The following is a 14918-nucleotide window of genomic DNA, read 5'->3' on the forward strand; positions in this document are numbered from 1 at the left end:
GCCGGCCCCGCGCCCTGCCCCGTCCCTGCAGCTCCGCGTTTCCCCAGCATCGCAGCCGCCGCAGCCTCCTCGCTCCCTCCCCCTGGTTTTCGCTCACACCGACTCCTGCGTCTCCAACTCCCCGCGGCGGGCGCGAGGCTCTGCAGGATGTTTTTGTGGCATCCTCGGAGACGGAGCCTCCTGGCCACCCCTACCCCAGCTTGCTCCATCGGCTTCCCACTGCTGGGAATTCTGCAACTAATGCGCCCAGGACGGGCAGCACGAGTGGCTGGCTCCCTTCTCGGCTCCCAGCTGTGTGTGCATCCTGCTGCCTCCCGGGCTTCCTCTGCCAGTGCTCCAAAACTCTGCCCTGCCAAAATAATACTCTTTTTTTCTTTTTCTGTTTCTTTTTTTCTTTTTTCTTTTTTTCTTTTTTCTTTTTTTTTCTTTTTTCTTTTTTCTTTTTCTTTTTTCTTTTTTCTTTTTTCTTTTTTCTTTTTTCTTTTTTCTTTTTTTTTCTTTTTTCTTTTTTCTTTTTTCTTTTTTTTCTTTTTTTTCCCTTTTTTTCTGCATGAATTTTAAGTCATTCTTCTGACGAACCCTTTGGCAAAGCAGCCTCATGACACGGGGGAAAAATCTCATTTGGCATTTTAAGCAATCTCAGTGCTGAACACCTGTCAGCAAGAAATTTTTAATATTAATACAGTTAATTTGGCTGAAACCAGCTTTTCCTGAGCGAGACGGAATGGGCAAATCTTGGATCCCTTTAAATGTTTCACTGTAAGTTGTTTTCATATGGAGTACTCGAAAGTCCGTGCGTACAGTATTTCACTCGGTAGGGTCTCTCACCAGGGATTGTGGTCTTGGTTATTTCAGACATTTCAGGAGTAACTCCATGGTGTTTGGCCGTCTTTTCACAGACTAAAATTACTGCAAATGGAACAGGCTTGGGGCCCAGGAGTCCAGGTTTTGTTACTGTGTCAGGCCAAATGTTCCTTGCAGTCGTGTTGGACTTTCCTCTTTTGGCTTCGATCACATTGTTCCTGGTTTACACTACCATGTCCAAGATCAGTTCCAGGGCTCAGCACCCTCTGCAAGGGAAACCCATCAGGTTTTGGAGTCTGCTTTACAACCCTTTACAAGTCCCAATTTTTAATTTAACTCATGTCACAATATCTGGTCCCAAGAAGGAACTTGTGGGGAATGGAAGGGACATAATGATAGAACTGGTTTCATCTTCTCAAGAGTCACCTGAGGATTTTGGTGTCTACACAGGTACCACTGGACTGGTGATTGCAGCAACTTAAATGAGCAGTCAGCTTTCCCTTAAATCACAGTTATAAAACACTTGGCTCTTTGGCTGCACTTTCTGAAGGATACACCTCAAATACCTGCTTGTAAATAGGCTGCATGTAATTTCACACAGTTTCTGAGTCAGCAATATCACTGTGTGTGAAGCCGTAACACTGAGGCCCTGCATAGGAAGGAATCCAGAAAGTGGATGAATGACTGGAGAGACAAAGAAGTGGAAAAAAATGTTTTGTTTCTGCTCCTTAAATCAAAAAGTAGAGGTCAGTTGGAAATAAGTCTTCTGGTCCCCCATTTGGATGTCTTCTTGGAGAAGATCTCAATTGCCATAGTTCAGCAATGTAGCTGCAACAGCAAAGAGCATGGCAGGCAACATGAGGGTACCTTCTTCAAGTCCTGAGAGGCAGCAATAATCTGGAAAAGAGATGGGTTTAGAAGACTTGCACATCTAAATCCAGCACATCTAATTTCAGCTAGCAGAACAGTGACTAGCTTCGGATGTTACAGCCGTGAATCAGGCTCCAAGCTGCCTGAGACATCCCTCACGCGGCTGGTGAAAGGAATAATTCTAAATATGTTACAACTCAGCCCGTGTTCAGATGTTGATCCTGGCCCCTGTGCAGTTGTTTTGAAAGGTCTTTTCTTACATAAATAGATTCATCTGAAACTTTTTTTTTTTTTTTTTTTTTTGAGGAAAACTCTGATATGTGGGTCAAACCGCTGGTGATTTGGCAACGAGATAAGAGAAGATTTTAGAATACCTTTCAAAATGGCTTTTTAACATGCACTTTAAGTAGGAGTTATTTGTGCAAACCCAAGTTTCAAACCCTCTCTGTTTCACTCGTGGGCTTTCCCTCCAATTTAATTCATAGACAAACTTTCTAATTCCCAAGTCAAACAAATGTGACCTCTTCAGCCATGTACTTTAGTGTGGGAGGTTCAAATCGGATGGAAAAGTACAACGTAGCCTCACTGAAGGGCTTTGGTCCTTGCCTCATGTACATAATTAGAAGTTTATTGAATATACTGGAACTATTACTGAGCTACTTGATGATTTAGACCCTAATCCTGACCTGAATTCTGTGGAATGCCTCGGTCTGTCTCCCTTTTCATTCAAGAAGAGGTCAGAGTAATTGTGCGTGTGGGTGTTGATGGATGACTGGCAATGAATACCAAGTAGATTTGCTATGATAATAAATGTGTGACACACTTTTGGGACTATCCTTCAATGGGAAATCCATCACCAGAGTCGCTGACAACTAGTCAAGTTTGGGAGGGGTGATTTCGATGTGACCAGGAAGGAATTTTCTTTTTAAACAGGACTATTGTTCATGGCAAGACTGCAGCCAGGCTGGATGGCATTGGAGGGTGCATGGCATGTGCTGAGGAGGCCTCATCTCCTCCCAGGTTCTACCTCTTGTTTGCTCAGGGACCCCTCTAGAGCTGTTTTGAAGTAGTGTGTGTATTTGAGTGAAAAAGTCAAAGCAACCCCTTTGACATTAAAATCATGAAACCTACCCCAAAATCCTGCATGGCCGTAATTTTCTCTGCATGGCCTCATGCTTACTTTTCCTCTGCCTTAATTCATAATCGGGGCACCTTGATGTAGTTGTTATTTTTGTAATTTCCTTGGTCGGTTTGGGCCAGCCATAAAACATCATTCAGTACTTAAACAATATATAAAAATATGATTGCATGAGACCTGTGGGGCCAGTTAAAATAGATGCTGTCTGCTCCAAAAGAGCCTGCAGATAACAAGGGTTTTATCCAGAGAGTTTCCCCCCGAGTTACCCAGCAGTGAGAAGCTGTGTATCTTAAAGAATAAGTATTTCCTTTCCCAGTAGAGCTTGCCGCAGTATCCCGTCCCCAATTTATTGTGGCAAGAAAGAAGGAAATGTCCCACATGGGGAAGAGGCCCACTAGGGGGGCAGCCCTATAGCAGAGAATGGGAGAAATTTAGAATTTAGAGCCCAAAGTCTTTGCAGAGAAGCTGGAACAAGGGGAAGAGCTGCAGGGGAAGCCCAAGCAGCAGCGCAAGTCCACTGAGGAAATTAAAAACAGCTTTGGCAATGCTGGAAAATGTGCTGCGGAGGGGAACTCCCTGGAAGAGGCATGGCTGGAGGCCAGCAGTGATAACCGGGAGCCCCGAGCGGGAGCGCAGCAGATACCAGCAGCGCGAGGAAGCCCCTGCTCGTCTGCCAAAGCCGTCAGAGCAGGGGAAGAGCAGGAGTAAAAAGGCTCTGTCTTGCCAGTCTTACCCAATTGCATTTCTTACGATCCAGTGAAAAGCGGGGAAAGGAGAGACTATATAAAGTGCTGAGTTCGTTTCTTTTGCAAGTATCAGGTTTCTTGCGGCTTCCACTTCACAGCTCATCTTTCTTGTCCATTAGTGCCGCTCTGACTAATCTAACCAAGGGGAGTAAATCAGCAAGTGGATCATTTGCAACACAAGAAAAAGGGAGGAAATGGTGTGTGGTTAAAAAGTGTAACTCTCTTTGGAGTCCTGTGTCTGCTCCCTGATCTGCTCTGACTCTGGTTAAAGAGATGCTGAGCCAGACCATGGACATACTGTGCACGCAGAGAGATCAGCCCAGAGGTCGCTGAAACTTTAATAAACCTCAAAGTGCATTTGGCAGAGTCATTTTTGCAGCAGGATGCTAGGTTTATATGGTAGTAGTTTTCATCCTAAAGGATCCAGAGAGGCTCTGCTAATGCTATACACATAAAAATCACTGCAGGGTAGCCAATAGGCAGATAGGTTGCTGGAACATTTTTGTCCAGCCAGATGTGGGAGAGAAAGAAACCACCCCAAGACATCTCAGGTTCAGAACCGTATCTTAAATGAAATTACCCCAGAGAAAGGGAGGAGAACTTGCATGCTTAACATTTTGAGTAATACAAAGATCTCTGTGGTCCTGTTTTCTCCTCACATGGGTGTAATCGTGGAGAAGGAACCTAAGCCACCGGTGTGGCTGAGGGAAGGAAAATACAGATTTCAGTGTCATTGGGCTATTGAGGTGCAATGGATCAGGCCTGGGTTTGCCTGAAGGTGGCCCCATAACTTCTACTTGACTCGGTTTGATACCAACTTAGTAACACAGAGCAGTGGGGGGCACCTCCTACCACCCACCCTGGGAGACCTTTCCCACTTCTTGACCAGCCTCTACCTAAATGTCCAGCCAAAAGAAACCAGGAGAGTGAAGGTCTGTTTCTGGATGGGGTAGGAGAGGGAACACACTGTCATTCCTCCTTTCATGCACTCATCCTCTCGCCCCATCCTGTGTGCTGGCAGCTGGGCTGAGCACAACTCAGCGACCTCACTGGTGACATTAGGACTACTCTGTTTTTTTTTCAATGGTAGAAATTACAGAAAAGTTGGTTAGCAAAATTGTGGGAGAGATGGCTGTTGGAGCAGGGGTGGAAGCAGGCAAAAAAATTTCAGAGTCATTCAGCAAGGACTCTGGTTCTGTAATTTTCTACTTTCTATAACACAGCTTCTAGTGAAAAATAACCAGGTTGCAGACAGAGCTGCTTTGCATCGGCTCCGTACACAGGGGATCTCTGCTGTTAGAAATCAGAGCATGGTTACTTACCCGACCCCTGAAATTTCTTTAGAGAGCAGTTATCAGCTCTCACATGCAGCCCTTTACCAAGCCTTCAGGAGAGAGAGTGAAGTTTTCTCAATGCCAGGTCGAGATGCTTTTTCAAGCTCTTATCAGAGAGGTGACCAAAAGCTTCCGTGACCTTTTGCTGCATTAGTCCATCACACATTGACATCCAGAGTACTCGGCCAGGCCGGATGCCTTGTGGAAGAGGGAGTGTGGTTTCTCATAGGAAGTAGATTTCAATGGCAGAAGAGATGTGTGAAAGCCTTAATCCTTGTGCCAAGTTATGATTCTGTTTAAGGAGATTCTGACCTTATCATTTGTCACGAAAGATTACCATGAACCTGGCTTTACGATGCACCAGGCTGTGTTTCTTTGAGCAGCCTCAGTTGTCAGAAGCCAGGAGGGCAGCAGAGCCTTCCCAAACAGCACGTACAGCATTTCCAGGGGATTATCAACTGATTAAATGGAGATGCAGCCCTAAAATGCATCTCAGAGGATCCCTGAGTGCAGCTGGATGCCGATCTCTGTGTTCCTCCAAGAGGACTAGTGCTGTTAGGCATTACTGCACCTTTCCAAACAATGTGTTCTTTGAAATGCCGGGCTGGATGTTTTCTGAAAGGGGCTGCACACACCGCTTTGGAGACGGTATTTCCCTGCTGGCTTGCAGCTCTAATCAAAGGCAGCACGGCTGTGGTTTTCTATGATGCCCTTTGCTATCCTGCCCTTCAGAGCCTCATTTCAGCTGGTGTCTGTAGAGACAACACTCAATCTTTACTCATCAGTCGGTGCCTCTGCTGCAGCACCAACAGCAACGCTGATAGCCAGGAGCACCAACATCAGCTAAATGTAAAAGTGCATGTACCCAGGCCACACTGCAATGTCCTGCATGTCCCCTCTGCTTCCCCCAGGGGAAAACATTATTTTTGCCAAGAGGAAGCAGAAAGGTTTTTACCCCATTTTGATCTCAGATCTCTTCTTGCCCCTGTAGACAAGTAGTCAAGAGGGAACTTGGTTATATGAGGGATTATGAGCCTAGTTAATGTTAGGGAGTGCATTGAGTAAGAGTGGGTTTATTTTTCTGAACTGGACATCATTTCAAAAGTTGCTTTATATTTCTTCATAGGGGACACGGGGTACCATTTTATTGCCTTGTGTAAATTGCTTGTTTTTTTATTAAAGTGAAAACACTTGGCAAGACTGCAACTTCCCATTGTCTTTCAGCTGGGCAGGCAGTAATTACTTAAACTGCTTAAGATTGCTGTTGTGTTTACAAAATCTTATTAAACTAACAAATACCTAGAAATCAAAACAACTTAAGAACAGGACGGTCCAGTATGCTGGCAGATAACAAAAATGAACATGTTTTTTAACCACTGGACAGTTAAAATTGGAAAATTAAAATAAAAGCAAGTCTGATATTAGTGCTGCAGCATTGGTCTGTAGCTTTTCTCACTTTTTCTTTCCTCTTGCATCTCTGTCAATAAGCATACTGCAGTGCTGGCTGTTAGAGCTCATCAAATCCCATGGAACTGCTGATACTTTTGCTTGCAGACCGGTGTGAAGATGTTAATTCAGCCAAAAGAGGTGGCAAAGAGGAGAGTTGAAGGGTTTCCTGTGTCTGCTTAGCCCTTATCTGTGCTGGGCTCTGCAGAGCTGGCATTGCTGGTACCTCTCCTGCGTGAGCAAAACAGAGACTAAACCAGAAGCAAAACCCCTTCCGTAGCAGTCGTCTCCTGGCAGGCTTCTTCCTGGCCTCATCTCATGCAATTCATCACCTTCATCACCAGGAATGTGTGAATCATCCCTAGTACATCCTTCTCCCTCTGCTCTAGCCACCTGACCAGAACAGCTCGTGCTGCACGGACTGGAGTTTTACTGGTGAATAGAGTTTCAGAGGGTTTTTCCTGGCTCTCCATGAAAGCAGCCTGCTGAACGTGGCTTTGTACAGAAACAGGGCAGACTGAAAGGCAGTGCCCGCAACATTTCCTTCCATCTACATGTCCTCAAAGAGCAGGGCAGATGGGCAGCAGAACAGCTAGAGGGGAGCACAAGGAGAGGAGACTGCCCTGTGCAGCTGCGATGAGAGGACACGGGGTGATGGAAGGACTGCTACCAACATCAGTGTTGGAGAAAGCAAGGGCATTTCCCTTAATGTTCCACCATCAAATTTCCAGCAGTTTAAAACCTGGGCTTTGCAGAGGCCCAGGGGTCTCGCAGTGCCATAGGGGTGAAACTGGACCTACCTAAGTGCCCACTTTGGCTCTGAAACAAGCCAAGCAGGATCCAGTAGACTGGAAGAGAGAGATGTGTGAGGTGTCAGAAGACATTTATCTGCTGAACAAAGCGGTAGAGAACCAGAGGCAAAATAATACCGCCCTCATGGCAGTGGGGGAGATATTTCACTCAAGCATACAGTTCAGTTGTTCGTGCTGGAGTTTCCCAAATTAATGTGTATCCATTTCTCCTGTAATAGAGTTGCTTTTGTTTTATACACAGACGTTGTGCTTCCACAAGGGGAAGTGTTGCCTGTCAAGGGAGCTCAAGGGAGGTATTTATTTTTCCAGAGTTTATGGGTGGGAGCATGTTTATTTTAAGAGAAACCCTTAGATATTTGAACCCATCCCCATGGGCTTCTCTGGAGAATGGCTGCTCAGTCAGATGTCTTCCCAAAATTTAGAGTTCAGGAAAAAGAAGGCTAACTTCAGCTCTTGGATGGAAGGACGGCGTGGAGTTCGGGCAGCAGGAGGAAATGGGAGAAGAAGGGTAGGAATTCTCATAAATCATCTGTGAGCATTTGGATGCTTCGTTTTATACTTATGCCAACATGCGCATGGCTTTTGGGCCAAACATCACTAATTTTATTGGAGTTTCCCCAAAGAGGCTTAGCCGGGAGAAAATGGGACCTTTATGGGATGTTTAACTAAATGCCCGCTTTTTCACAACAAAACAACAGAGCAAGTCAGTTTTCCTTTCACTGCCCCCCGCCTTGTACAAACAACAGGCATTTCTGAGTGAATAGAGCAAGTTTTTGTGCTCGAGAAAGGTTTCACCTGAGGTTTCCATGAGTCCAGCTTACACGTTGTGTCACTTGTGTGGAGCACCGAGTTCCTTCTGCCCCGAGCACCGTGCAGAGAGCAGGGCAGAAATGGGCAGAGGTGACCTCAAATACAAAGAAAATCAGCGACTACTCCCAGGAGAGCTCAGCAGTAACTTGGCCACCACAATTTCTTCTGCACTTAGCACAGCAAAACTAGAGCTTGAGACAATTCGGTGACGCTCAGCAATCTGACACTGAGGTAATAAAACCTTATATTCAGGAACTCAGATGCTGCCTCTCCTTGCATCAAAGAGTAACTGCCTGGATCGGAGCCCGTGAACACAGCTGGGCCTCTTTTACACCACACCTGCACCTACGTTCATTATCTATTTCTCTCTATCCAAACAGAGAAGAAAAGATGAGGAAGTCCTCTTCTACACGTTTTGAGTCTGACTTCTATCGTATATCAGTTACATATATATGTTCCAAATATTTTTTTTTTTTCTGATTTCCTTCCAGCCCAGCCTGCTAAGTCACTGAAGTGCAAAGCTAAGATCGAGTCCCCAGGGCTGCCGCTTAACCCTGAGGAGCTGAGGGTTGTACAGCTGAACAAGGGTTGTACAAATGTACAACTGGAGCCTGCACGCTAGTAAATGATCTCTCACAGTGACAAGTGCTTGCGAGAAAATTCAGAGAGAAACCTCCAGCCAGACATAATATTTCAGTGACTGTCAGATTAAATATAGTAATTCTGCCAGCACAGGACAAGAGCCTGGCAGCTGACCTGTTATATATCAGCTATGGAGCTGGTCCAAGCTTTAGATGTATAGGTTAATCATGCAACCTCGCCTTGAGACTACTAAGCAGCATAACCTATTAATATACAGGGATTTTTATAATGTGCATTGTGGGAGTGCTCAGGACTGCAGGCAGAGACCCAGTTTTAGCAGTGCAAAGCATTGCATAAATGCAAAATTTAAAAATCTAGCTCCCTGGTCTCTGCAGCTTGCAGCTGAACCACAGGACATAGTTATGGAGAGATGAAGCTACAAAAGAAACTGTTGCTATGTCCAAAAAAAAAAAAAAAAAAAAAAAAGCAGTGTTCGTGTGGGCTGTTCATCACGCTGATCTGTGCACATTTCCTTGTGTCTCTGGCCTGGTCTACTTTCTCAGGATGACTGCCAGTTGTTGCAGCAGGTATTTTGGCTGAATGTGTTGTGTAGGGGCTGGCCTATACACTAGGGTGCTGTTTAAATGTGCATAGCAGGGATGCTGGATGGTTGAAAGCAAAGTCAGGTCTCCTGTTTTTAGGAGGAGATGTAGCTTAGCCATCATATGCCAAGTTTTAAACAATTGGGTTTCCGTAGGGTTTTATCGGGCTCTACCACAAAAGGGAACCAAGATTTTTCAAGCTCCCCAAGGACAAATAAAGCCATTGCGCTCATCCCAGCTAGAGCCAGCGGCTGCTGCTCTCAGTGCCACACCTGCTGGTGTAGACAGACTGACAGCAGCGCCGAGAAGATCATGGCTGTGCTGGCAAAGGTTGGAGGAAATGCTTGCTACGTAGATCCAAGCCTGCAGACAGAGAGCATAGACTCAGGCCGAGTTCTCCTGGAGGTTGGTCCCAAGACTCTGCTAACGCTTGTGCAGCACTTTGAACGTTACAGGTGTAACCTCTGTGCTAAACGCTGTTCCTCATAAGAAGTCAACAGGTGCAATATTGCCTGAATTTGTGCCTCACAAATTAGGTTTTTGCATGACATTTATACTAACCTAAAATTAGCTCAGGCTTATTGGGAGCTTCACATTAATTTATTCAAAACTTAGTCTAAGTTTGGAAAAGGATCAAGGTGGATTTAGTGTTTGCAAACCTAAGTCAGGGGTTCATAAAAACAAGCAGGGGAACCCCCCCATCCTGTCACATTCCCTCCCTGACCCTGAGTGATGGAGAGATCCCAGCTCGTCTCTGTCTTTGCTCACCTCAGTACCTCTGCACTAGTCTTTTTTTGAGAAGGGAATGGAGCATCCCCTTTGCAATGATACAAATGACCCAAGAGGGTCACAGAGACCACAGAAGAGATGCTTACACTGTATGAAATTCTTTTAATCCTTCATCATGTAGCTTTGGTACTTATTCAATGCCAGCATTTAAATATTTCTCTGAGGACAGAACTTTACCATAAGCTTTCCCTGACAGATTTTGTGCTGTTTCCAAATGCTGCTCTGCCACTCATTAGTTTCTTTGCACAATGAGAACATGCTATTACCTCCCTTTTAGCTGCATCAAATTAATTCATAATGTAATGTTGCAATGGATTTTGGTAGGCCTTCAGAAACAGTAGTACCTTGATTTTTCAGGGTTTGGCACATTTAGCATATCCAGGACAGAAGTTCTATTAACATCAGCAGTATCAGTGAGCACGTAGCACTCACGGGCATCACCACCCTCCTGTGCAAGTGCCACCAGAAGAATTTCAGACATCTGCAACCCAGACGAGCTAGCGGCAAAGACAATACCTCCCACTCAAGGTGGGCACATCCTGCCAGACCTCACGGCTTGGGCAGCACTTCATTTTCTCAACAAACCGGAGACAAGAATGCTCAAAACTACATATGTTTCCCAAATCCCGGCCACAGAGAATAGGACAATTATAGCTGAAATGTTCCAAAAAATACGGAAATGCCTGAGGCAGAGAGCCCACGTGGAAACCTTTAGCTCAAAGGGTTTGACAGAGGCAGACAAGAATGTCGGCCGGTGGGAAGGGCTGCCCAGCTGCACATCCAGGTGGGCTCCTAGCCCAGGCTGGATGCGTGTGGTGCCCATAGGAGCAATGCAGCAGCCATGGCCAGGCCTGACCCACAGCGGGACAGAGCCCTATGTCACGTCTGAGTGCTGGCAGGTGCCCAGACCAGATGTTCCCTCATTGCTGCCCCTTGCTGAGACTAAGCAGTGAAGAGCGTGGCTAAGTCTCATTAAACCAGCATGAGTAGATGTTGTAGTGGAGGCCCCATGCAGCCGCTGTATTCTCCTCCTCTGACTCTGAATATAAACCTGTATTGAGTATTTTTTCTGTATAAACAACTATTTACTGGTCTGGGAGGGACTCAGCATGACTGTAATGCAATCCTTGCTGTCACGGCATCCAGTCCCTGCTTCAGTGGGTAATGAAGGAGCAACTGCTAGAAAGGGAGAAGAGAGAAGAGAGTTGTCAAGACTGAAGCCATCAGCCACTTTTTGTGGATCACTTAACTCGGCTCCTTTCTAATGGTTTTACACTAGTGGTTTCCATGGAAGTCCTGGATTCAACTTGAGGACAAACATCTCAAGACATTATGAGCACAGAGACCTCAAGATACCACCCTCCATCCATGCTGGTTACAAGTAACCTTCTAATAACATGCAGGCATGATGTAAAAGAGGGCTTGTAGCACTGCTTTTAAAAAACAGCCCATTTGATGCATGGTACATTTGGGGTTGTGGAAAAATTTATAAAGTGTTCTGTACTTCTTTTTTCCAGAATTTTGAGTCAACTTTCTTCCAAGAGTCTGTATTCAGTTATAGTTTGGAATATGTGATCTCATTGTGTTTGTATTTACACCTCTCTCAAAACCTTTTTTTTTTTTTTTTTTTTTTTTTGCAGCATCAATATCTATGTGTTACTGTGGGGTACCAGGTGAAGTCACTCTAAGCACTCAGAATGCTACCTATTAAATGGAGCAGATCAGTTTGGCTGCAGGACAGCTACAGCTGAAGTTACTTTCTGTAGCTGTGACCTGAAGAAATACAACAAGGGATATTAAAGTGATGAAATAACACAATAAAAAAGGAAAACACAGTACAGGGAAAACACCCAGTCTGACTTGATAATGGAAGGAGGATTTTCCATCACCTCTTTCCACATTAGGAAAGCACAAAATTCTCTAAGAAGCCCAAGGGCCCATTTCCTTCATGACTTCTATAAGGAGTCCCTGATACCTCACAAAAAAAGCCCCAGCATGTACATACTGAGATATTTTATATTCAGTACAAGATTCCCAGTTTCTCAGGGGAGCATTCCAACTCATTATGAAGGTGACCCATGTGTCACTTGTCATTGCAACAGAGGTAAGTTAATCATCTTTATGACGTAGTAGAGGTTTGGGTTTTACATGATGGGGTCCTATTTCTTCTTCCCTCTCCCCAACCCATTTCAAAGGGAAAAAATCCGTTTAGAGAAGGGGAAGGCAAGGCATAGAGCACTGGAAAGAGAAGTGGTGCAGCTGTAATCCTTCAGTCCCAGGTTGTCTGCAGTGTCCTGCCTAAAGGGCTGCCAAAGCAAAGGACAGAGCTTCCTCGATTTGGGAAGGATTCTTGCTCTCCAGGCTCAGGGACAGACTTCAAATGCATGGATGCATTCCCTAAGGACGTGATCTGAGACACAGGCTGTAGTTTCTTGAGTTTCTGTTTAAATGCATTATGGAGGGTAGTTGCCATACTGCACTAGAGCAATGGGCTGCTTTGCTTGGCAAAAACAGGATTGGGGGCAAGGAAAGAAATATATCCAAATTGTACGTCACTGAACAGGGACAGAAAAGCTGCCACTGCAGCCACAAAGCTGTCTCTTTTGCAGGAGATTGGAGCCATGACTTTTGAGAGTAAGAAAGTAGAAAAAGCCCTTCACAGTCTAGCGGCATGTGAGACACCATGGGTTTGAGAGCTGCTAAGTGTTTTGGGGCCAAGCTTTGGCCCATTTGCGGTATAAGCTCTTTGCTCATACTAGAAATCCTACTTTATCTGACACGGGCTGTGTGTTCTTGTAAAAATGTGTTGTTCTGACATAGTGGGTTAAGAAACACCCTGGTATCTTGACTGATCAGTGCTCTGAGGTGACTCATCACTGTGTGAACAGACAGAACTTTAAAGAAAAATAAAAAGTTGCTTTCTTTCCCTCTTCTTCTCGCTCCCTCCCCATTCAAGACATTTTCTGGATTAAAGACACCTAAGTGATAAGACAATTTCCAGAGTTCTGTACTGCTGTCTATTTTCTCTGGGGGAAAACCTAAGCCCTTCTTTAGTCATTAGCTAGAGAAATTTGTTTTGTCTGAAGCCATTTCAGCATGCACTGGAATCAACAGGAGCTTTCCCATTGACTTCAGCAGGCATGAACATCCCCAGACTGAAAACCCCAAATTACCTGCCTGTGTTCTGCTCATTTCTGAAGCCTTCCAGCTACCAACATGACCATCATGTTGCCACAACAAAACGTGCCTAGAATTGAATGCACCAGCTGATTAGACAACTGCCATAAATAAACTGTGATTTGGCTTCAGAAAGGTTGAAGATTAATGCTAAAGTTTTCTGTTTGCTGGATGCACAGGGAGAAATCCTGGGCTCAGGGCAGATTTCAGGGTGCTGGTCAACATGAGGATCTCTTTTGTCTGGGCAGGCAGTTTGAATGGTGCCAGGTGAAAGGCCCTCAGCAGCTTGGCTATGACTTGTGCAGGCAGTAGGAAGGAAAATATACTGTAAAGTGGAGCAGCAAAATGCATTCATAATTTATAATCATTTTACACTTTTATAGCTTAGTCCCTTAAGCAGTTGCCGCTGTATAGCCAGAGGAGCAATACACCCTGGGAGAGAAGGAGCTCTTAGCTGGCTCTACTGCCACAGAAATGTGCCATATGGACTACTGCCCACTGTAGGAAGAGCAAGGAATGAGTCTCATTCCTCCTGACTATTTTTCCCTGCTCTCCTATAAGGCTCCGCTCCAGCTTGTAATCCCCCTGACCAGAATGGAGGTTTTTCCATCAGCATCTGCAGCAGTGTCTCAGCACTGAGCAGGTTACCTCGTGGGGGAGGATGAGCACCCTTGGAAAGCTGCTTGCTTTAAAAGGAAAATGTAAGGAGGAAAATGAAGCTGGTGGCAGGATAAGGAATAAGTCTGAATAATTCCTGTGTAACAGAGCTAGATGTTGCATAGGATAAACAGAACCTAGGGAATAAAGAAGCTACCAGCTAGAGAGGCTCTCTGCCATCCGCAGCACAGGGGCTGAGCTATCCTGGTTTCATGTATGCAGTTGTAATTGGCAGCCTCTTGGAAAGGCCGTGATGGGGACAAAGCAGCCCATCCACACCAAGGATGCAGAAAACATGCTTTGAGAGCAAAGTCACACCTTTTAAATCAACAAGCATTGGCTTGCCAGGGTTAACGTGATGAGGACATCCCTCCCAACTCACTCACTGGCCCTTCCTTCCCTGGAAGCCCATGGCAAGCAGCTGCCCCGGCGTTCAAGTAGGGAATGTGCACACAGAAGGAAGAAGGGGGCAATACTGGAAAGATCAGGCTCAAGAGGTCACTCTGCCAAGTCCTCCCGCCTTATCACTTTCCCTCTGCTAAAGGCTGAGCAACACATGCCAGTAAACCTCACAGCACAAAGACCATCCCTGAAGAGGGCTATTTGGTACATGATGAAGGTGTTTGGGGATATGCTCTCATGGGTTGCTGATACCCCATGTGCAGCCTTTTGTACCGATGGCCTTAGCTGCTAATCCCGTGCTTGCTTGGGCTCTCTTGAAGGGAGCCATCCTCCTCTCCCACACTGTAAGGATGTGGTGCCAAGATAATACTACCATCTACTGGCCTTTTCCTGCTCCACAGCAGCAAGACCTGGCAATCCCTTCTCTCCAGCATAGCCTTGTTAGCACACCCGATCCTTCCTACAGGGAGCGTGAAAACCATGGGCAAACCCAGACCTGTAGTTATGTCAAAAAACATAAACAAAACGAAAACATGGTCCAGGGCCTTGAAATCTGTTGTGTCACTCTCCATATCAAGCAAATGAGCTGACTAAGGAACCATGCTTAACTACTACTAAGAAAAGGTGAGATGATGGCAGTTGATTTCACGTGGACTGGTCACAGCAGCCCTGACAAGGTCTTACACACAAAAGGCTACAAAAACTCTTCTGGGAGTTTTAATGAGGCTCTTCTGCTTTAAGCTCTCAGG

The sequence above is a fragment of the Nothoprocta perdicaria genome, unplaced genomic scaffold (genome assembly GCF_003342845.1).
Source record: "Nothoprocta perdicaria isolate Ctin4 unplaced genomic scaffold, notPer1 scaffold_4, whole genome shotgun sequence".
Lineage (NCBI taxonomy): Eukaryota > Metazoa > Chordata > Aves > Tinamiformes > Tinamidae > Nothoprocta > Nothoprocta perdicaria.